Source organism: Puma concolor, chromosome B2 (assembly GCF_028749965.1).
Source record: "Puma concolor isolate L17-30 chromosome B2, mPumCon1.1.hap2, whole genome shotgun sequence".
Taxonomy (NCBI): Eukaryota; Metazoa; Chordata; class Mammalia; order Carnivora; family Felidae; genus Puma; species Puma concolor.
This window is the reverse complement of record NC_141671.1, coordinates 64,017,181-64,041,420: the sequence shown is the minus strand read 5'-3', so window position 1 is coordinate 64,041,420 and position 24,240 is coordinate 64,017,181.

Sequence of the window (24,240 nt, the reverse complement as noted above, 5' to 3'; positions counted from 1 at the left end):
ATTTTGGCTATATTTCCAGGTTTAAGCATAATTCACTTACCTTGATTCTCAAGGCCTTCTTGAGACTTGAGTCCTTGACATTTAGCAGCTTCTCTTGGTAAAAAAAAACTTTCCACAGTAGCTCTTATGTAGACTTCTTTAGTCCCTTGCTTTTCAAATTGTAGTATGTGGATCCACAGCATTGGAATCTTGTTAGAAATACAGAATTCAGGGGTGCCTGGGTGGCTCAATTGGTTGAGCATCCGACTTTGGCTCAGGTCATGATCTCACAGCTCGTGAGTTCAAGCCCCGTGTCAGGCTCTGTGTTGACAGTTTGGAGCCTGGAGCCTGCTTCGGGTTCTGTGCCTCCCTCTCTCTCTGCCCCAACCCACTTGCATTCTGTCTCTGTGTCTCTCAAAAATAAATAAACATTAAAAAACTTTTTTTTTAATTAAAAAAAAGAAATGTAGAATTCATTCCTATTGAATAAGAATCAGGATTTTAACAAGATCCCCAAGTGGTTTGCATACTCTTAAAGTTTGAGAAGCAATTCTTTAGTAAAGAATTGATTTCTTCAGCAAGATGGTGGTTGCCCCCAAGTTACAGAGAAGTCAGAACATACTTTGCATAGGATGCCAAGTTAGTCAACAGTGAATGGAATTTTAACTCTCTTTCCAAGTGAATCTATCTGTAAAACTAACTAAACTACTCTAATGATTTTGTTTCTCAGGTGAGAATTTGTTCCTGAGATTGAGTTTGAAAGGATGTATGTAGCTGGCTGTCTCTGAACAATGGTCCCCTTAGGACATCACACCAGACTATGCAGTTATCCATTCAGCCAGAATAGATGTAAAAAGGCTCATCTCCTTTGTAAATTTCAGAAGCTTTATCTCTAATGCTGATGATGGGGAGGTGTAGGATTGCCAGGTAAAATATAAAACACCCACACAAACTTGAATATCAGATGAACAAGAAATTCTTTTTTAGTATAAATGTGTTCCCAATATTGCATGAAACATCCTTAAATATTAAATATTCATGGGACATAGTTATACTAAAAATTCACTGTTTATCTGAAGTTCAAATTTAACTTAGTGTCTTATATTTTTATTTGTTAAGTCTGGCAACTATAGGGAGGGAAAAACTTAAATGAGACAAATTAATGGGAAATCAGAAGATGGTATTTGAATATCAATGTTTTATTTTGAAATAAAACATAAAGGCACCCTTTGAGCCTCCTGAGATCACTGTCTTAGTGTCAGGACAGCCAAACTTATTCCTTCTAAATTGGTAAAGAAAGCAAACGGAAGGGACTTTGATTTTGTATTAATACAGGTCTTGCTTTTAAGAATGCATATACCTTTGATGTAACACATCAAGCACCAGTCCAGATCTCAAATCAATCGCCATGATATGAGAAAACCAGGGCTGCTACCAGGCAATTAGCTGTTGACAGCTTCTAAATTCAGTGGAGATTTCTGCAGTTATGTCCTTTGAGATGTTAAATTCTGGTAGCCGTGACTGCACAGCAACAGAGTAGGATTACTCCAACTTATTACAATCAGCTGTCCTTGTAGAAGACACACCTGTGGCTCTTTAGGCACAAGGAATAGGAAAATGCTTGTTAATTCTGCTTTACAACTCAACCTAAATTAAATTTGACAAGCATTCCAAAAATACATAATTTTCCAGGTAACCAGTTTCTTCAGCAGCTTAGATGATATGAAGACATAATAAATTGGATGGCAATTAATTCCTTGGGTAACTTATTCCAATGACTTTAGACTAGCTTGGGCTATGAAGTGCTCCTGGGTAATTGTAAAGTGAATTATGCCAGAGCAGTATTTCCCATAAGCAGTTTAAATGCTGCAAGCAAACTCTTAAAGAGACTAATTTATTTCAGTGTACCATCACCAAAAGATGGGCAAGTTTTGTTTGTGGTAGATGGCAGAGTTGAACACTCAATTGAGAAATCCATACTTCAGCATGGATTTCCCCTTAGGAATTCTTTTCTGTTGGTTATTTCCTCATCATAGTGATGATGAAAAGCTTACTCTGTTTTTAAAACTCAAGTATAGAAAATACCAAACAATCACAAAGTAGAATTTGTTATTATAACAAATTCTCAGGCACTCACAGCACATCATCACCATGTTTGATCTACTCCATCTCTTTCTGTGGGATTATTTTAAAATAAACCCCAGATATCATCTTTCACCTGTACATCATTTCAAATTATATTTGAAAGGCAAGGACTTACTTTCCTTTTAAAATATAGATACTCTGTTATCTTCATACTTTCCCCCAAATAAATAAAATTCTTTAATATCAAATATCCAGTGGTACTATTTCCCTATTATTTTGTAAACATTAATTTTGTTTTTGCAGTTTGTTTGAATTGGAATCAAGATAGTCTCATTTCATCGGTAGGTGTTTCATCCTTATTTTTTTCATGTTGATTTTTTTGTTGCTATTAAATTGGATATTTGACCTGTAAAATTTGTGAATTGTGTTCCTGTATCATCATTTACATGTACTTCTGCACTTATTTCCTGTAAATTGGTAGTTAGAGCTAGAGGCTTAATCAGAGTTATGCTTAGTTATTATGGTAAAATTACTTCATAGGTGGTGCTAGGTACTTCCATCAGGAGGTACATAAAATTTGACTATTTATGTGTTTTGTCATGATCACTGTAAAATGATGACATGAAAATCCATTTAATAGTTGGATTAACTACATAAAGAGAAACTTCCCCTCATTAACTGTTTGCTTCCACTCAAGTATAGTGCATGTAGGGAAAGCAGAAAAATGCTGGATTATTTTACTTTATCTACCAGTTTCCAAAATTATGTTTTGGTTTCTTAGAATACTTCAAAGGTGATCAATGAGATTTTAAAAAATTTATTGTTATGGACTTAAACATGCTTCACATGTTTTAATATATTTCAGTCAGTATCCTTTCTGATGCTCAAATTGTGGGAGCCTATTTATATTGATTCCTGAGTCCTTTTGACATGGTTCTAATCATGGTGGCTTCATTTTCTTTGTTTTCTGGGATACCAAGATGTTCCAGAATTATTATAATACATTTTTTGTCCCAGAACTGAAATAAATCATTTCTCCCAGGAGCCCTGGTTTCTTTCAACTGGAAAAGGTGTTTAGAGACAATAATCTGGGTGATAGAGTTAGTTATTCTATTCATTCTAGACAGAATCCTCCTTCTAGAAATTTTTAAGAACTATGAAGAATTTGATTTTATCCACTTGTAAGCTAATAAATTCCCCCTTCCATATTTCATCAATATTGGTAGAAGACCACAGACTCCTGGATCAAAGATTAAAAAAACATTTTTTTTAACATTTATTTATTATTGAGAGACAGAGAGACAGAGCGTGAGCAGGGGAGGGGTAGAGATAGGGGAGACACAGAATCTGAAGTAGGCTCCAGGCTCTAAGCTGTCAGCACATAACCTGACTTGGGTCTTGAACTCACTAACTGTGAGATCGTGACCTGAGCTGGTCAGTTGCCTAACCAACTGAGCCACCCAGGTGCCCCTCCTGGATCAAAGATTTAAATTTTTTTTATTTAACTCAGCGAAAATAGCCAGAGTATAAGAATTTTTGCATCAGTATCTTAAACCCCATTTTCCACAAGGAGGGCCAGATAATACTTGCACATGAGGTGGGTGTATTACTGGAGGAGAACACTGATTTTAAAGAACCTGAATATTTTCTTTTTTTTTTTAATTTTTTTAATGTTTATTTATTTTTGAGACAGAGAGAGACAGAGCATGAATGGGGGAGGGGCAGAGAGAGAGGGAGACACAGAATCTGAAGCAGGCTCCAGGCTCTGGGCTGTCAGCACAGAGCCCGACGTGGGGCTCGAACTCAGGGACCGTGAGATCATGACCTGAGCCGAAGTTGGACGCTTAACCGACTGAGCCACCCAGGCGCCCCGAACCTGAATATTTTCTAATAGGCAATAAGCATGTCTGCCCTTTGCTCTGGAGGAAGAAACTGTGTCTTCCAAGGTTGGTTTCTATACAAACATACTTAAGATAATAGCTGGGAACAAAGGGAAGTGAAAGCCTCTGCACAAGATGTGCAGAACTGTGAGACACCCATGGATTATTGTATCCCAGCAGGTGTTTTCAGTGGACATGTAAAATTTAACAATAAAATGATTTAGATATTTCTTTTTTTTTTTTAATTTCTTTTTTAACGTTTATTTATTTTTGAGACAGAGAGAGACAGAGCATGAACGGGGGAGGGGCAGAGAGAGAGGGAGACACAGAATTGGAAACAGGCTCCAGGCTCTGAGCCATCAGCCCAGAGCCCGACGTGGGGCTTGAACTCACGGACCGCGTGATGGTGACCTGAGCTGAAGTCGGACGCTTAACCGACTGAGCCACCCAGGCGCCCGATTTAGATATTTCTAAATAAAATTCAGAACAGCAGGGTTTTTACTTAACTTTGTTGATGTTACATTATTTCCTTTATCTCATGCATCATATCTCAGTTCTCGTTGACCCCAACATAATCATCCATTTCATTTCCTTATCCAACACAAGAAAATAACATGCAGAATAAAAATACTAGTATTACCACTGAAAATTATTAATATGATTATTATAACATTTACACTTTTGTTTGCATTTTTTTCTTAAGGGTATACAAGGATATACAGTCATGTTACTATGCTTTGAAGTTATTGGGATTAGCACCACTTTGTATGATTACTACATTAGCTGGATACACAGTATATTTTTTATGTTACTTTCAATTTTTAGGGATTACTCTTTTAAAGTTTAATATTAATTTTTTTTATTTCAAGTTTATTTATTTTGAAAGGGGGGCGGGAGGGGCAGAGAGAGAGAATCCCAAGCAGTCTCCATGCTGTTAGTGCAGAGCCTGACCTGGAGCTGGATCTCACCAACTGTAAGATCATGACCCGAGCTGAAGTCAAGAGTCAGGGTCTTAGTCGGGCACTTAACCAACTGAGCCACCTAGGTGCCCCATTAACTTTTAAATACATAAAATATTTCACAGCTTCAAATAAAATATACACAACAAGATAAATTTTTAAATGTCCAGATTCTACTCCTATTTCCTCCATACAAATAGTACTGAAATACAAAGCTCCTTGGATTTGCCTTTTCATATTTTGCCAGTCTAAATTTAGAATAGAGGGAGGTGGGATTGCTGGATCAAAGGGTAAAAACATGTACAAACAATGTCAGAAATATAGATATTAAACACATAAAAACATATCACTTGACAATTCAATTATTTAAGTTTTAGGTACATATTCTGTGAGTTTGGAAAAATAGTTTTAATTTTAATTAAAAAATTTTTTTTAATGTTTGTTTTTGAGAGAGAGTGAGCAGGAGCAGGGGAGGTGCAGCAAGAGGGGAACAGAAGATCTAAAGCCACTCTGTACTGACAGCAGAGAGCCTGATGCAGGGCTCAAACCCACAAACTGTGAGATCATGACCTGAGCCTATGTTGGACACTCAACCAACTGAGCCACCCAGGCACACTTAATTTTAATTTTTAATTAGTGTTTGATTTTTCAGAGAGCCTAAAAAGTAAACAATAATTACTATTTAAAATTCAGAACAGTAAAGAGGTACATAAGAAATGTAAATAAACAAATTATTCTTTCTTAAAAATTTGAGTATAGTTGACAGACAATGTTACATTAGTTTCGGGTCTACAGTGTTGTGACTCAACATCTTTATATGTTATGCTATGCTCACAAGTGTAGTTACTATCACCATAAAACCCTCTTACAATACCATTGACTGTATTTCTTATGCTGTACCACTTATTCCTGTGACTTATAACTCCATAACTGGAAGTCAGTATCTTCAACTTCCTTTCATCCATTGTGCTCATTTCCCCCCACCCCCATCCTGCTTCCCTTTGGCAACCATCAGTTTTCTGTATTTATAGATCTGATGCTGCATTTTGTTTGTTTATGCATTTGTTTTGTGTTTTAGATTTCACATGAGTGAAATCATATGGTATTTGTCTTTGTCTGATTTCACTTAGATTTGTACCCTCTAGGTCCATCCATGTCACAAATGACCAGATCTCATAATATATATATGTATATACACATCTTCTTTAGCCGTTTATCTATTGATGGACACTTGGGTAGCTTCCATATTTTGGCTATTGTAAGTAATGCTACAATGAACATAAGAGTGCATATATCTTTTTGAATTAGTGTTTTTGTTTTCTTTGGGTAGATACCCAGTAGTGAAATTATCGGATCATTCTATTTTTTTTTTTTTAATTTTTTTTTTTCAACGTTTATTTATTTTTGGGACAGAGAGAGACAGAGCATGAATGGGCGAGGGGCAGAGAGAGAGGGAGACACAGAATCGGAAACAGGCTCCAGGCTCTGAGCCATCAGCCCAGAGCCCGACGCGGGGCTCGAACTCACGGACCGCGAGATCGTGACCTGGCTGAAGTCGGATGCTTAACCGACTGCGCCACCCAGGTGCCCCTCGGATCATTCTATTTTTAAATTAAGAATGAAACTAGACCACTTATACCATACACAAAAATAAACTCAAAATGGATTAAAGATCTGAATGTGAGACCTAAAACCATAAAACTTCTAGAAGAGAACATAAGCAGTAATTTCCTTAGCATTGCAAGGAAATTTTTTAGTTTTTTCTAAGTATGTCTCCTAAGACAAGGGAAACAAAAGGAAAATAAATTATTGGGACAACACAAAAAATAAAATCTTTTTTAGAAAAAGAAATTCATCAACAAAATGAAAAGGTGAATTACTGAGTAGGATAAAGTATTTACAAATGATATATCTGATAAAGGATCAATATTCAAACTATATAAAGAACATATATAACTGAACACATGCAAAAATAACCCAATTAAAAATGGACAGAAGACCTGAATACACATTTTTTCACAGAAGACATACAGATGGCCAACAGACACATGAAAAGATGCTCATCATCACTCATCATCAGGGAAATGCAAATCAAAACCACAATGTCACCTTACACCTGTCAGAATGGCTAGAATCAAAAGGACGAGAAAAAGTGTTGGGGAGGATGTGGAGTCAAAGGAATGTTCGTGCACTATTGGTGTAAGTGTAAACTGATGCAGCCACTGGAAAATAGCTTGGATGTTCCTCAAAAATTTAAAGATAGGGGCGCCTGGGTGGCTCAGTCGGTTAAGTGTCCGACTTCAGCTCAGGTCATGATCTCGCGGTTTGTGGGTTCGAGCCCTGTGTCGGGCTCTGTGCTGACAGCTCAGAGCCTGGATCCTGTTTCGGATTCTGTGTCTCCCTCTTTCTGCCCCTTCCCTGCTTTCTCTCTCTCTCTCTCTCTCTTTCTCTCTCTCTCTCACACACAAAATAAACATTAAAAAAATTTAAAGATAAAAATACCATATGATCAAATTATTTTGTGTAAGCCTACAGCATTTATAGTTCTGAAGTTAATAAAGCTTAAAGCTGCTCCAAGACTTTTAGAACACACTTACAATTTTAATAGTGTATTAGTTTGCCGGGGCTTAAAATATACCACAGATTGGGTTGCTTGAACAATAGAAATTTACTTTCTCACAGTTCTGGAGGCCGGAAGTCCAACATCAAGGTATCAACAGGTTTGTTTCTCATGAGACGTTTCCCCTGGCTTGCAAATGGCCACCTTCAAGCTGTGTCCAGACCTGGTATCTTCTTTGTGTACCTGCATATTTGTGTCCACTTTGGATCTGGCCCCACCCTAATGGCCTCATTTAACTTAACCACCTATTTAAAGGTCTTTTATCTTCAAATATAATCACATTCTAAGGTACTGGAGGTTAGGGCTTCAGTATATAAATTTTGAGAGGACACAATTCAGCTCATAACAGTGTCAAATTCTCTGTAGGGGTTGTGACATGTAGCATTCCCATTAACACAACAATGAGGGCCCCTTTCTTCACAGTCTCACCAACAGAGTACCTTGTCAAACTTTTGAATTTTTGACAAACTGATGGTAAAAAATGAAATCTCCGTGTAGTTCCTTCTTTTTTTTTAATATGAAATTTGTCAAATTGGTTTCCATACAACACCCAGTGCTCATCCCAACAGGTGCCCTCCTCAATGCCCATCACCCACTTTCCCCTCCCTTCCACCCCCCATCAACCCTCAGTTTATTCTTAGTTTTTAAGAGTTTCTTATGGTTTGCTTCCTTCCCTCTCTGTAACTTTTTTTCCCTCTTCCCCTCCCCCATGGTCTTCTGTTAAGTTTCTCAGAATCCACATAAGAGTGAAACCATATGGTATCTGTATTTCTCTGTATGACTTATTTCACTTAGCATAACTCCCCAGTTCCATCCACGTTGCTACAACAGGCCATATTTCATTCTTTCTCATTGCCAAGTAGTATTCCATTGTATATATAAACCACAAATTCTTTATCCATTCATCAGTTGATGGGCATTTAGGCTCTTTCCATAATTTGGCTATTGTTGAGAGTGCTGCTATAAACATTGGGGTACAAATGCCCTGATTCATCAGCACTCCTGTATCCCTTGGGTAAATTCCTAGCAGTGCTATTGCTGGCTCATAGGGTAGATCTATTTTTAATTTTTTGAGGAACCTCCACACTGTTGTCCAGAGCAGCTGCACCAGTTTGCATTCCCACGAACAGTGCAAGAGGGTTCCCATTTCTCCACATCCTCTTCAGCATCTAATGTCCCCTGATTTGTTCATTTTAGCCACTCTGGTGGCATGAGGTGATATCTCAGTGTGGTTTTGACTTGTATTTCCCTGATGAGGAGTGACGTTGAACATCTTTTCATGTGCCTGTTGGCCATCTGGAGGTCTTCTTTAGAGAAGTGTCTATGCATGTCTTCTGCCCATTTCTTCACTGGATTATTTGTTTTTCGGGTGTGGAGTTTGGTGAGTTCTTTATAGATTTTTCGATACTAGCCCTTTATCCGATATGTCATTTGCAAATATCTTTTCCCATTCTGTCGGTTGCCTTTTAGTTTTGTTGATTGTTTCCTTTGCAGTGCAGAAGTTTTTATCTTCATGAGGTCCCAATAGTTCATTTTTGCTTTTAATTCCCTCACCTTTAGAGATGTGTCAAGTAAGAAATTGCTGTGGCTGAGGTCAGAGAGGTCTTTTCCTGCTTTCTCCTCTAAGGTTTTGATGGTTTCCTGTCTCAAATTCAGGTCCTTTATCCATTTTGAGTTTATTTTTGTGAATGGTGTAAGAAAGTGGTCTAGTTTCATTCTTCTGCATGTTGCTGTCCAGTTCTCCTAGCACCATTTGTTAAAGAGACTGTCTTTTTTCCATTGGATATTCTTTCCTGCTTTGTCAAGGTTGGCCATACTTTTGTGGGTCCAATTCTGGAGTCTCTGTTCTATTCCATTGGTCTATGTGTCTGTTTTTGTGCCAATAGCATGCTGTCTTGATGATTACAGCTTTGTAGTAGAGGCTAAAGTCTGGGATTGTGATGCCTCCTGCTTTGGTCTTCTTCAATATTACTTTGGCTATTCGGGGTCTTTTGTGGTTCCGTACAAATTTTAGGATTGCTTGTTCTATCTTCGAGAAGAATGCTGGTGCAATTTTGATTGGGATTGCATTGAATGTGTAGATAGCTTTTGGTAGTATTGACATTTTAACAATATTTATTCTTCCAATCCATGAGCATGGAATGTTTTTACATTTCTTTGTATCTTCTTCAATTTCCTTCATAAGCTTTCTATAGTTTTCAGCATACATCTTTTACATCTTTGGTTAGGTTTATTCCTGGGTATTTTATGATTTTTGGTGCAATTGAGAACGGGATCAGTTTTTTATTTGTCTTTCTGTTGCTTTATTGTTAGTGTATAAGAATGCAACTGAATTCTGTACGTTAAGTTTGTATCCTGTGACTTTGCTGAATTCATGTATCAGTACTACCAGACTTTTGGTGGAGTCTTTCGGGTTTTCCATGTATAATATCATGTCTTGTGCAAAAAGTGAAAGCTTGACTTCATCTTTGCCAATTTAGATGCCTTTGATTTCCTTTTGTTGTCTGATTGCTGATGCAAGAACTTCCAACACTTTGTTAAACAACAGCTATGAGAGTGGACATCCCTGTCGTGTTCCTGATCTCAGGGGGAAAGCCCTCAGTTTTTCCCCATTGAGGATGATATTAGCTGTGGGCTTTTCATAAATGGCTTTTATGATGTTTAAGTATGTTCCTTCTGTCCCAACTTCCTCGAGGGTTTTTATTAAGAAAGATGCTGAATTTTGTCAAATGCCTTTTCTGCATCGATTGACAGGATCATATGGTTCTTATCTTTTCTTTTATTAATGTGATGTATCACATTTCTTGATTTGCAAATACTGAACCAGCCCTGCATCCCAGGAATGAATCCCACTTGATCATAGTGAATAATTTTTTTTACATGCTGTTGAGTTCGATTTGCTAGTATCTTGTTGAGAATTTTTGCATCCATATTCATCAGGGATACTGGCCTGTGGTTCTCTTTTTTTGCTGGGTCTCTGTCTGGTTTAGGAATCAAAGTAATGCTGGCTTCATAGAATGAGTCTGGAAGTTCTTCTTCCCTTTCTACTTTTTGGAACAGCTTGAAAAGGATAGGTATTATCTTTGCTTTAAATGTCTGGTAGAATTCCCCTGGGAAGCCATCTGGTCCTGGACTCTTATTTATTGGGAGATTTTTGATAACTGATTCAATTTCTTCACTGGTTATAGGTTTGTTCAAATTTTCTATTTCTTCCTGTTTGGGTTTTGGAAGTGTGGGTGCTTAGGAATTTGCCCATTTCTTCCAGGTTGTCCAGTTTGTTGGCATATAATCTTTCATAGTATTCCCTGATAATTGTTTGTATTTCTGAGGGATTGGTTGTATAATTCCATTTTCATTCATTATTTTATCTATTTGGGTCATCTTCCTTTTCTTTTTGATATGCCTGGCTAGAAGTTTATCAATTTTGTTTATTTTTTCAAAAAACCAACTCTTGGTTTCATTGATCTGCTCTACTGTTTTTTTTAGATTCCATATTGTTTATTTCTGCTCTGATATTTATTATTTATCTTCTTCTGCTGGGTTTGTGGTGTCTTTGCTGTTCTGCTTCTATTTCCTTTAGGTGTGCTGTTAGATTTTGTATTTGGGATTTTTCTTGTTTCTTGAGATAGGCTTGGATGGCAATGTGTTTTCCTCTCAGGACTGCCTTCACTGCATCTGAAAGCATTTGGATTGTTGAATTTTCATTTTCATTTGTTTCCATTATTTTTAAATTTCTTCTCTACTTGCCTGGTTGACCCATTCACTCTTCAGTAGGGTGTTCTTTAACCTCCATGGTTTTGGATGTTTTCCAGACTTTTTCTGTGGTTGATTTCAAGTTTCATAGCATTGTGGTCTGAAAGTGTGCATGGTATGACTTCAATTCTTTTATACTTATGAAGGGCTGTTTTGTGACCCAGTATGTGATCTATCTTGGAGAATGTTCCATGTGCACTCAAGAAGAAAATATATTCTGTTGCTTTGGGGTGCAGAGTTCTAAATATATCTGTCAAGTCCATCTGATCCAATATATCATTCAGGGCCCTTGTTTCTTTATTTATTCTCTGTCTAGATTTTCTATCTACTGTTATAAGTGGAGTATTAAAGTCCCCTGCAATTACCACATTCTTATCAATAAGGTTTATTATGTTTGTGATTGTTTTATATATTTGGGGGCTCCCATATTTGGCACATAGATATTTATAATTGTTAGCTCTTCCTGATTGATAGACCCTGTAATTATGATATAATGCCCTTCTTCATCTCTTGTTACAGCCTTTAATTTAAAGTCTAGTTTGTCTTGATATAAGTATGGCTACTCCAGCTTTCTTTTGACTTCCAGTAGCATGATAGACAGTTCTCCTTCCCCTCACTTTCAATCTGAAGGTGTCCTCAGGCTTAAAATGAGTCTCTTGTAGACAGCCAATAGATGGGTCTTGTTTTTTAATCCATTCTGATACCTTGTGTCTTTTGGTTGAAGCATTTAGTCCATTTACATTCAGTGTTATTATAGAATGATATGGGTTTAGAGTCATTGTGATGTCTGTAGTTTTCATGCTTGTAGTGATGTCTCTGGTACTTTGTGGTCCTTGCAACATTTCACTCACAGAATCCCCCTGAGGATCTCTTGTAGGGGTCATTTAGTGGTGATGAATTCCTTCAGTTTTTGATTGTTTGGGAAAACCTTTATCTCTCCTATTCTGAATTACAGACTTGATGAATAAAGGGTTCTCGGCTGCATATTTTTTTCTGTTCATCACATTGAAGATTTCCTGCCACTCCTTTCTGGCCTGCCAAGTTTCAGTAGATACGTCTGCTACTACCATTATGTGTCTACTTTTGTATGTTAGGGCCCATTTATCCCTAGCTACTTTCAGAATTCTCCCTTTATCCTTGTATTTTGCCAGTTTCACTATGATATGTCATGTGGAAGATTGATTCAAATTACATCTGAAGGGAGTTCTCTATGCCTCTTGTATTTAAATGCCTATTTCCTTCCCTAGATCAAGGAAATTCTCAGCCATGATTTGTTCAAGTACACCTTCAGCCCCTTTCTCTCTTCTTTTTCTGGAATTCCTATGATACAGATATTGTTCCGTTTGATTGCATCACTTAGTTCTCTAATTCTCCCCTCTTACTCCTGGATTTTTTTTATCTCTCTTTTTCTCAGCTTCCTATTTTTCCATAATTTTATCTTCTAATTCACGTATTCTCTCCTCTGCATCTTCAATCTGTGCTATGGCCGCCTACATTTTATTTTGCACCTCACTTGTAGCATTTTTAGTTCCTCATGACTATTTTTTAGTCCCTTGATCTCTGTAGCAATAGGTTCTCTGCTGTCCTCTATGCTTTTTCAAGCCCAGTGATTAATTTTATGACTATTATTCTAAATTCTATTCCATTATATTGCTTAAATCAGTTTTGATCAATTCTTTAGTTGTCACTACTTCCTGGAGTTATTTTTTAGGAGAATTCTTCCATTTTGTCATTTTGGCTAGCTTTCTGACCCTTATGCATTTTAAAAGCTTGTTGTGTGCTCTGCACCTGTGAGCACTGCTATTTTAAAGGAGGGTCATACACTGTCCAGGGCCTGGCCTTTCAGGAGGTGTTTTTTCAGGGGTTGTTACTTGCTCTCTGTTGTTGTGACTTTGGTTATTTTATTACCTTACTCGTAGTAATATTTTGTACCCTGCACCAGATGTGCTTCAATTTGTTCCTTGGAGTAGCCCTGTAAAGGAAAACAGATAGACAAACAGGAGATAAATCACACAAACACACAAGTAAATAATACAAACAAACAAAAACAAAACCTAAAGACTAAAAACAAAAAAAACCCAAAACACTAATTATAAGTAAAGAAGAAGATAGAGGCAGTGCTGATGGAAGAGCATATACAAAGAGAGAAATGACAGGAGTGGGGGCAGGGGGATGGATAAATGTTGATTAGGCAGAAAGACTAAGAGACTTAATCCAGAGAGAGAGAAAGGAAAATAAAGAAGGAGGTGGGGAAAACAAAACAAAGATTAAGTTACCCAGACAGAGAAACTATACTGCTTGATTATTCCACAGAGGGAGAAAGGAGTGTGAAGAAGGAGGTGTAGAACATGTATCAAGACAATGGATTAAATATGCCTGTTTAGACCGACCAATAGCCAGAGTAACCAGCCTAGAGGAGGGAAGAGAGAAGGAGGAGAAATGGGTGGGGGAGAATATATCTATATATCCAGAATAGACCTAGAGTTAATCCAGGCAATGCTGCATTGCTTGTAGGTAGTAGCTATCTACAGCGTTTGTGCCCACTCAAGTGGATATGTAGTTATCCAGTACAAGGGGCGTGGTTTGGCATTTTCTGGACCCACCTCCACTATGGGCCCCAGGAGTGATCCCGCCTTGGTGGTGGGGATGGGGTGGGGGGAGTTGTGATCTCCCAGTCTCTTTTCCACAGAGCTGGACCCGGTGGACTCCGTTTGAGTCCTCCTCACTATGCAGCGGGTGCAGACAGGGGTGGTCCTTCTGGCTCCACCAATTCCTCTGACCCTGTGCTTAGTTAGGATTCAAAGTCCTGCTCCATGCGCTCTGGCGCTGGGGAAGCGCCTCTCAGTGCAGTGATGTGTGGTCCAGGCTGGCTTTGTCTGTGCCACTGCACTTCAGGGAGGACTGACTTCTCCTATTGTGACTTATTATGGACTGAGTGCTGCTGCCCTCTCCATGAGCCCCTGCGGTGGTGGTCGCAGGCAGGCTTTGTCTTTTCCCACAGCACTCCAGGGAGATGGCAGCCTTTTTCTCCTGCAGATTGTGCCCTCGGCCCAGCCACTGCTCCCAGGGGTGGCAGATGCAGGCAGGTTCTGTGCTATCATGCAGCCCTCCAGGGAGGGAACCACTTTCTCCAGCTGCGGACTGAGCCTCTGACCTACCACCGCACCCAGGGCTGGCTCCCCTCCCCAGGTGCACGAACAGGGAGCCAGCCCCAGTCTGAAGAAAGCCCCGCAGTTAGAGATAGGATCCCTCTCAGTCTCAGTCCAAGGTCTTTCTCCTGTCCAGATATGGTTCTACACTTCCTTAGCCACTCTTTCTCTTCCCTTTGTATCTCTGCAGAAGGGGGTCCCTCCCCTCCATGCCCATATGGCTTTTTTTTCCCCTCAGTTCGCAGTTACCCACCTATCTTTTTTTCCAGCTTTCCCATTTTCTTCCTAGTAGATTCAGTCTCTTTTCATCCCAAGCTCTGGTGTTCAAAGTCCTTTGGCTTCTACACTTCTTTGTTTGAGAGACGCAGGACATATGGATCCCCTTACTTCTCCACCATGCTGAGATCTTCCTCAGTGTAGTTCCTTCTGTTAATTATTTTATTGAAGTATGACATGCATGCAGTAAAATACACAAATCTAATATATAAGGCTCCATTGATTTTTCTGGGGTGAATTTACACATGTAGTCACTATCCAAACAAAGATAGAATATTGCTGTAATCTGAGAAGCCTCTGTCATTTCTCTAAAGTCATCTACCTCCTCTCCTAAATGACACTTCTCTGACTTTATTGCCACAGATTCTTATTTATTTATTTATTTATTTATTTACATACAAGTTAGTTAGCATATAGTGCTATAATGATTTCCAGAATAGATTCCAGTAATTCATTCCCTATTTATAACACCCAATAATCATCCCAACTAGTTTCCTTTAATTTAATGCCCCTTACTCATTTAGCCCATCCGCCCACCCACAATCCCTCCAGAAACCTTCAGTTTGTTCTCTGTATTTAAAGTCTCTTATGTCCCTTTCCTTGTTTTTATACTATTTTTTCTTCCCTTCTCTTAATGTTCATCTGCTTTGTATCTTAAATTCCTATTATGAGTGAAGTCATATGATGTTTGTCTTTTTCTGTAATTTCACTTAGCATAATACCCTCTGGTTCCATCCATGTAGTTGCAAATGGCAAGATTTAATTCTTTTTGATTGTCAAGTAATATTCCATTGTATACATATATATCACATCTTCTTTATCCATTCATCCATTGATGGACATTTGGGCTCTTTCCATATTTTGGCTATTGTCGATAGTGCTGCTATTATAAACATTGGGGTGCATGTGCCCCTTTGAAACAGCACACCTGTATCCCTTGGATAAATACCTAATAGTGCAATTCCTGGGTTGTAGGGTAGTTCTATTTTTAATTTTTTGAGGAACCTTCATACTGGTTTCCAGACTGGCTGCACCAGTTTGCATTCCCATCAGCAGTGCAAAAGAGATCCTCTTTCTCCACATCAACAACATCTGCTGTTGCCTGAGTTGTTAATTCTAGCCATTCTGACTGATATGAAGTGGTATCTCATTGTGGTTTTAATTTATATTTCCCTGATGATGAGCGATGTTGAGCATTTTTTCATGGGTCTGTTAGTCATCTGGATGTCTTTGGAGAAGTGTCTATTCATGTCTTTTGCCCATTTCATCACTGGATTATTTGTTTTTGGGGGGTGTTGAGTTTGATCAGTACTTTAAAGATTTTGGATACTAATCCTTTATCTGATATGTCATTTGTAAATATCTTTTCCCATTCTGTTGGTGCCTTCTAGTTTTGCTGATTGTTTCTTTCACTGCACAGAAACTTTTTATTTTGATGAGGTCCCCATAGTTCATTTTTGCTTTTGTTTCCCTTGCCTCCAGAGACATGTTGAGTAAAAAATTGCTGCAGCTGAGGTCAAAGAGATTTTTGCCTGCTTTCAACTCTAGGACTTTGATGGCTTCCTGGCTTACATGTAGGTCTTTCATCCATTTTGAGTTTATTTTTGTGTATGGTGTAAGAAAGTGGTCCAGGTTAATTTTTCTGCATGTCGCTGTCCAGTTTTCCCAGCACCATTTGCTGAAGAGACTGCCTGTATTCCATGGATATTCTTTCCTGCTTTGTCAAAGATTAGTTGCCCAAAGTCTGTGGGTCCATTTCTGGGTTCTCTATTCTGTTCCATTGATCTGAGTGTCTGTTTCTGTGCCAGTACCATACTGCCTTGATGAATACAGCTTTGTAATACAACTTGAAGTCCGGAATTGTGATGCTTCCAGCTTTGGTTTTCTTTTTCAGGATTGCTTTGGCTTTTTGGAGTCTTTTCTGGTTCCATACAAATTTTAGGATTATTTATTTTAGCTCTGTGAAGATTGCTGGTGTTATTTTGATAGAGATTGCATTGAATATGTAGATTGCCTTGGGTCTCAATGTCTTAACAATATTTGTTCTTCCAATCCATGAGCATGGAATATTTTTCCATTTTTTTCATGTGTCCTCTTCAATTTCTTTCATTGGCTTTCTATCGTTTTCAGTGTACAGATTTTTCACCTCTTTGGTTAGATTTATTCCTAGGTACTTTTTGGGTTTTGGTGCTGTTGTAAATGGGTTCAAATCCTTAATTTCTCTTTCTGTTCCTTCATTATTGGTGTATAGGAATGCAACTGATTTCTGTGCATGGTTTTATATCCTGTGACTTTGCTGAATTCATGGATCAGTTCTAGCAGTTTTTTGGTGGAATCTTTTGGGTTTTCCATATAGAGTATCATGTCATCTGTGAAGAGTGCAAGTTTGACTTAATCTTTGTAGATTGGAGTGCCTTTTATTCCTTTGTGTTGTCTGATTGCTAAGGCTAGGACTTCCAGTATTATGTTGAATATTAGTGGTAAGAATGGATATCCCTGTCATGTTCCTGACCTTAAGGGGAAAGCTCTGTTTTTTCCCACTGAGGATGATGTTAGTAGTGGGTCTTTCATATACGGCTTTTATGATGTTGAGGCATGATCCTTCTATTCTTCCATTCCTGAGGGTTTTGATCAAGAAAGGATACTGTATTTTGTCAAATGCTTTCTTGCATCTATTGAGAGGATTGTGTGGTTCTCGTCCTTTCTTTTATTGATATGATGTATCACATTGATTATTTTGCACTTATTGAACCAGCCCTGCATCCCATGTATAAATCCCACTTGGTCATAGTGAATAATTCTTTTAATATATTGTTGGATGTCATTGGCTAGTATCTTGTTGAGGATTTTTGCATCCATGTTCATCAGGGAAATTGGTCTGTAGCTCTCCTTTTTAGTGGGGTCCTTGTCTGGTTTTGGAATCAAGGTAGTGCTGGCTTCATAGAATGAGTTTGGAAGTTTTCCTTCCATTTCTATTTTTTGGAACAGTTTCATTTAAAGAAGGTGTTAACCCTTCTTTAAATGTTTGGTAGAATTCCCCTGGAAGGCCATCGGCCCTAGACTTTTGTTTTTTGGGAGATTTTTTATTAGTAATTCTATTTCTTTACTAGTTATGGGTCTGTTCAAATTTTCTATTTCTTCTTGTTTCAGTTTTGGTAGTTTATGTTTCTAGGAATTTGTCAATATCTTTCAGATTGCCCATTTATTGGCATATAATTGCTCATAATATTCTCTTATTATTGTTTGTATTTCTGTAGTGTTGTTTGTGATCTCTCCTCTTTCATTCTTGGTTTCATTTGTTTGGGTTCTTTCCTTTTTCTTTTTGATCAAACTGGCTAGAGGTTTATCAATTTTCCTAATTCTTTCAAAGAACCAATTCTTGGTTTCATTGATCTGTTCTACTGTTTTTGTTTTGCTTTGTTTTATTTTGGTTTTTTTGGTTTCGACAGCATTGATTTCTGCTCTAATCTTTCTCCTCTGGTTTTTGGTTTTATTTGCTGTTCTTTTTCCAGTTCTTTAAGGAGTAAGTTCAGGTTGTGTTTTTGAGGGTCTTTCTTCCTTCTTTAGGAAGGCCTGGATTGCTATATACTTCCCTCTTATGACCACCTTTGCTGCATCCCAGAGGTTTTGGGCTGTGGTGTTATCATTTTCATTGGCACTATGTACTTTTTAATTTTCTCCTTAACTTCTTGGTTAGCTCATTCATTCTTTAGTAGGATATTCTTTAGTCTCCAAGTATTTGCTATCTTTCCAAATTTTTTCTTGTGGTTGATTTTGAGTTTCATAGGGTTGTGGTCTGAAAATATGCACAGTATGATCTCGATCTTTTTGTACTTGTTGAGGGCTGATTTGTGTCCCAGTATGTGATCTATTCTGCAGAATGTTCCATGTACAGTCGAGATGAATGTGTATTCTGCTGCTTTAGGATGAAATGTTCTGAATATATCAGTTAAGTCCATCTAGTCCAGTGTGTCATACAAAGCCATTGTTTCCTCATTGACTTTCTGATTATATGATCTGTCCATTGTTGTAAGTGGGGTGTTGAAGTCCCCTACTATTATGGTATTATTATCAATGAATTTCTTTATGTTTGTGATTAACTGATTTATATATTTGGGTGCTTCCACCTTTGAAGCATAAATGTTTACAATTGTTAGATCTTCTTGGTGGATAGACCCCTTAGTTATGGCATAATGCCCTTCTTCATCTCTTGTTATAGTCTTTATTTTAAAGTCTAGATTGTCTGATATGAGTATGGCTACTGCAGCTTTCTTTTGGTGACTCTTAGCATGATAGTAAGGGGATGGAGAGTCATCTATCAATCTGAAGGTGTCTTTGGGTCTAAAATGGGTCTCTTGTAAACAGCATATAGATGGATCTTGTTTTTTTTATCCATTCTGTTACCCTATGTCTTTTGATTGGAGCATTGAGTCCCTTGACGTTTAGAGTGAGTACTGAAAGATACGAATTTATTGCCATTATGCTGCTTGCAGAGTTGGAGTTTCTAGTGGTGTTCTCTTGTCCTTTCTAGTCTTTGTTGCTTTTTTTTTTTTGGTCTTTTCTCCCCTCAGAGTCCCCTTTAAAATTTATTGCAGGGCTGGTTTAGTGGTCACAAACTCCTTTAGTTTTTGTTTGTCTGGGAAAATTTTTCTCTCCTATTTTTAAAAGTAATTTTTTTTTTCAACGTTTATTTATTTTTGGGACAGAGAGAGACAGAGCATGAACGGGCGAGGGGCAGAGAGAGAGGGAGACACAGAATCGGAAACAGGCTCCAGGCTCTGAGCCATCAGCCTAGAGCCCGACGCGGGACTCGAACTCACGGACCGCGAGATGGTGACCTGGCTGAAGTCGGACGCTTAACCGACTGCGCCACCCAGGCGCCCCTTTCTCTCCTATTTTTAATGAAACCTTGTTGATAAAGAATTCTTGGCTGCATATTTTTCTGATTCAACACATAGAATATATCCTGCCACTCCTTTCTGGCTGCCAAGTTTCTGTTGATAGGTCTGCTGTAAACATGATCTGTCTTCTGTTGTAGTTTAAAGACTTTTTACCCCATTGCTACTTTCATGATTCTTTCCTTGCCTGAGTATTTTGTGAATTTGGATATGATATGCCTTGTTGATGGTCATGTTTTGTTTAATATAATGGGAGTCCTCTGTGCTTCCTGGATTTTGATGTCTGTGTCTTTCCCCAGGTTAGGAAAATTTTCTGCTATGATTTGCTCACATAACCCTTCTACCCCTATTTCTCTCTCGTCATCTTCTGGGACCCCTATAATTCGATGCTATTCCTTTTTAATGAGTCACTGAGATTTTTAATATTTATATTGTGTTCTTTTGCCTTAGTTTCCCTCTTTTTTCCCGCTTCATTACTCTCCATAAGTTTGTCATCTATATCGCTGATTCACTGCTCTGCTTCATCCATCCTTGCAGTCATGGAACTCATTTGAGATTGTATCTTAGTTATAGCACTTTTTGAATTTCGTCCTGACTAGATTTTCTTTTATTTCCACAGAAGGGTATTCTATGCTTTTTTCAACCCCAGCTAGTATTCTTATTGCCGTGATCTAAATTCTGGTCCAGACATCTTGCTTGTAACTGTGTTGATTAAGTCCCTAGCTGTCATTTCTTCCTGTTCTTTCCTTTGGGGTGAATTCCTTCATTTTGTCATTTTGGAGGAAGAAATGAATTAATAAAGTGAAAAAAAATAAAAAATTAAAAACAACACAAAGAAATCAAATAAAGGATGCTACATCCTAGGTGTGTTTTGGTCCGGTTGTTGAAAGAAGCTTGACAGATTAGAGAAAAAAAGGGAAGGATAAGAAAAGAAACAAAAGAAAAAAGAAAAGAAAAAAACAAAAAAGGAGAAAAAGGAAGATGTTTGAAAATTTGAAAAAAGAATACAATAAATAGAATAAAATTAAATGATGAAAGTAAAATAGAATTTAAAAAATTTACAAAAAAGTAAAACATATAGTAGACAAAAAATTAAAGAAAAATATTTTTAATAAAAATGGAAAATAAAAGTTGATTTTTTTCTCTTTATTCAAGAATAAGAAAAGAAAAGAAAAAGAAAAAAATTGAATAAAAGGACTAGCGAACAGAGTGAAGTACGATTGAAATCACATCTGGTTTCCTGTAGAAGTCAAGCTATGAAGCACTTTATAGTCCATAAACTAAGCAGGTGGAGAGACTTGTGTGTCAAAAGCGCTGTTGGCCCAGCTGGGCAGGTTTTAATGTAATTGCTCCATTCTCCACTAGATGGCGCTGCTTAGCTTACTGGAGTGGATTGTTGTGGTGCTTGTAGGTGTATATGCGCATACGTGGGAGGGATGAAAATGATGTCACCTAGCTACCCAGTCTCTAGTATTGGAACTCTGTGTTCTCCATGACTGGCAATCAAGCACCCTTCCTTTGTCTCTAACTTCTGTCCAATCCCTGCTTCTACACTGTGACCAAGCCATCAGGCTACTAGACGGCACCTCCCTCCTGAGTTTTATCTCAGATGAGGCTGTGTTTCCCAGCCCCTCACTTATGAGAGGCTGCATCTTTAACCCACTCAGATCTTCTGGGGGAAACTCTTGCTGAGCAATGGCCAGGTGCTGGCCCACCAAGATGCCGGCCCACCCACAGGAACATTCTCACAACACACATCTGTCATCAGGCCTCACCCTTAATGTCCTTGTTCCAGCACCAGCTAATGTGGTTGTTCTCTGTGGTCCACTGGGAACTTTGCCTGTGGGGTGGCTGCACAACCCATACCAAATGTCCTCCCAGCAGGGGAACCACTTCTTCCCGTGTGGCCTGAGTGCCCCAAGACCTTACTCTGCTCCTGGGGATTCACCCTTCCTACCAGAGCACCACCAGGTATCAAGCTGTGGAGTTTCAGACTCTATGCTCCCCCTTTTTATAGAGTCTTCATGTAATTTAAATGCTCTCCTTTCTCTTTTTTCCCTTTTGTGTTCAGTCCCTGTGGCTTTTTCCACTTTTCCACTTTCAAGCTGCTTTTTTTTTTTTGAGGGTCGGTGCTTTTCCCATACTCTCCTCCCATCTCCATCCTCCCTCCACAAAAATAGCTCCCTGCCTTCTGCAGCTTCTCTTTCCCTCAGTTCACCACTCTGAACTGCATACCTGCCAAGTTCTGTGGTTCAGGTAGCGCAGATTGTTGTGTTAATCCTCAAATCAGTTTCTAGGTGTGCAAGATGGTTTAGTGTTGATCTGGCTGCATTTCAGGGACAAGAGATGCAAAAAAACCTTCCATGCTGTTCTGCCATCCTGGCTTCTCCTATGGTGAACTCTTTAGAAGGAAGTCCCTATCCTCAGTCCATACTTCAGGAGTGGGGAGTTACACTGTTATGCTCCCCATCCTTGATGGCTGAATATTAATATAAATTATTTGGAAGTCTTCTACATGGAGGATTTATCTCTTCTCCCCCATTTATTAATTTATTCAATTTAAATCAATATGAACTCAAAAATATCTATTTTACACTTTGAATTATAATCCAATACTATTTGTTTCTCAAATTATTCCACCTTTGCCTGTTGGGAGCTCTTTCAGTGGCTTCTATGTCCCTTTGATGCACCCCCAATATTGTAGCTTTTTTTTAACACTTTCTTATTTTCTGGCACTACAAAGATGCTCTAGTCTTATGTAATTCCTGTTGCAGTCCTTGAATCAGCCATTTCTTCAAGGACCCCTGATTCCTTTTATCAGAGAATAATAAAGAAACCAAGAACTGGGCACTCGGTGGGTTCATCACTACTGGTGTGCCATTGCTTCCAGGCCCTCTTAGCAGATAGAGCAAGGCACTGTATATGTATACACTAACCTGTGCATGCACATATATCTATACATGTTTCTACATGTAAGCATTTGTATCTATATTAGCTAAATGAGTTCACACTTAGGAGTTTATACTCTGCTAAATGAATTCATATGCACAGTCTAGTCCATGGCACATGGACCTCTAGCCTCTTTTGCTTGCTTATAAATAACTTCTATTCTGAAAAACCTAGCTCTCACCATATACCACCCATTTACTTAATTGTTCAATTCTAGTACATATGTATGGTGGTTCTAGAATTCTTAACCCAATATACCTAAGGGATACAACTTTATCAAATAGAATGCAGGTTTTGTTTTTTTTTTTTTTTGTTTGTTTGTTTGCCTCTGGTCTTGAAGACTTCACTGATTCCAGAGTTACTTAGTTGAGCACCCATCTGCTTCAGGTTTTTTCATAAATGTGGAATACAGTTAGATTGTTTTGTCATACTCTACATCAGTTTGTCCAAATTACCATTTAAGTGCTCCTACAATTTTGTGACCTTGGTGACGTCTGCTCTAGGTAAACTCATCTCAATTGCTATATTACTCTGCATGTGCCTGTTTCCCCAGATTTTGGAGTGGTGGTTTGCCCTGCAATCCCATTTCTCCAAAGGGTTTAAGCAAGTTTGTTCACATTTGTTTATTGGTCTAAGGATGGACATGATGACTTCCAAGTTCTTTACTTGGAGCTTTGGCTTGGTTTTTAATACTCTTAAAAAATGTCTTTTGATGAATCGATGTGTTTTTTAATGAAATCTGAATTACTGTCTTTTACCTTTTTTGGTTATTGCATTTTTCTTCTTACTTAAGCAGTCTTTGCCTTCGAAGGTTGTAAAGCCTTTTTCTATATTTTTACCTAACAGCTTTATTGTTTTATCTTTCTATGATCTATGATCCATTTGTGTGTAGTGGAGGTGGAGTTAGGATTTATTTATTTTTCCCATGTGGATTTTCAATTGTTTCAGTACCATTTATTGAAAATAATGGTCTTCTTTTTCCTACTCTATTGCAGTTCATTTTCACTGAACTTTAGGTAATGACTTTTTACATTGTTTCAGGACTCTGTATTTTGTTCCAACAGTCTATTTATTTATCATTATATCAATCACATCGTTTAATTGATGTAGCTTTATAATGTCTTAATATTTGGTAGTGATGTCTAAATATTTAGTAGTAGAAGTTCTTTAATTTTATTTTTCCTCAAGATTGTTTTCTTTTATCTTTGCCACTTTGAATTTCCATAAAAATTTAGAATCAGTTGTCACTTTTCACTAAAATTCCTGCTGAAATTTGAATGAGATTGCATTGAATCTATAGAGCAATTTGAAGAAAATTGCTGTCTTAAAAAAATATTGAATGTTCCAATCCTTTAGTGGTATATCACTCCATTTATTTTGTTCTTTTAAAATTTGTTTTTAGTTGTTTTTTCCTCTAATGCTTTTATGTATCTTTCAAATTAAATCCTAGGTAGTTTATGTTTTTGAAGTAATTATAGATTAGTTTTTTTAAGTTCATTTTCTAATTGTGTTTTGTCTATTGCATAGAATAACAATTTTTATCTTATTCATTTAACTTATTAAGTCCCGTAGTTTATCATAGATCTTTTAAAATTTTCTATGTTTACTATTATATCATCTGTGAGTAATGACAGTTGTAGTTCTTCCGTTCTAGTCTTTATAACTTTTCTTTGTTATTCTTGCCTTAGAGCA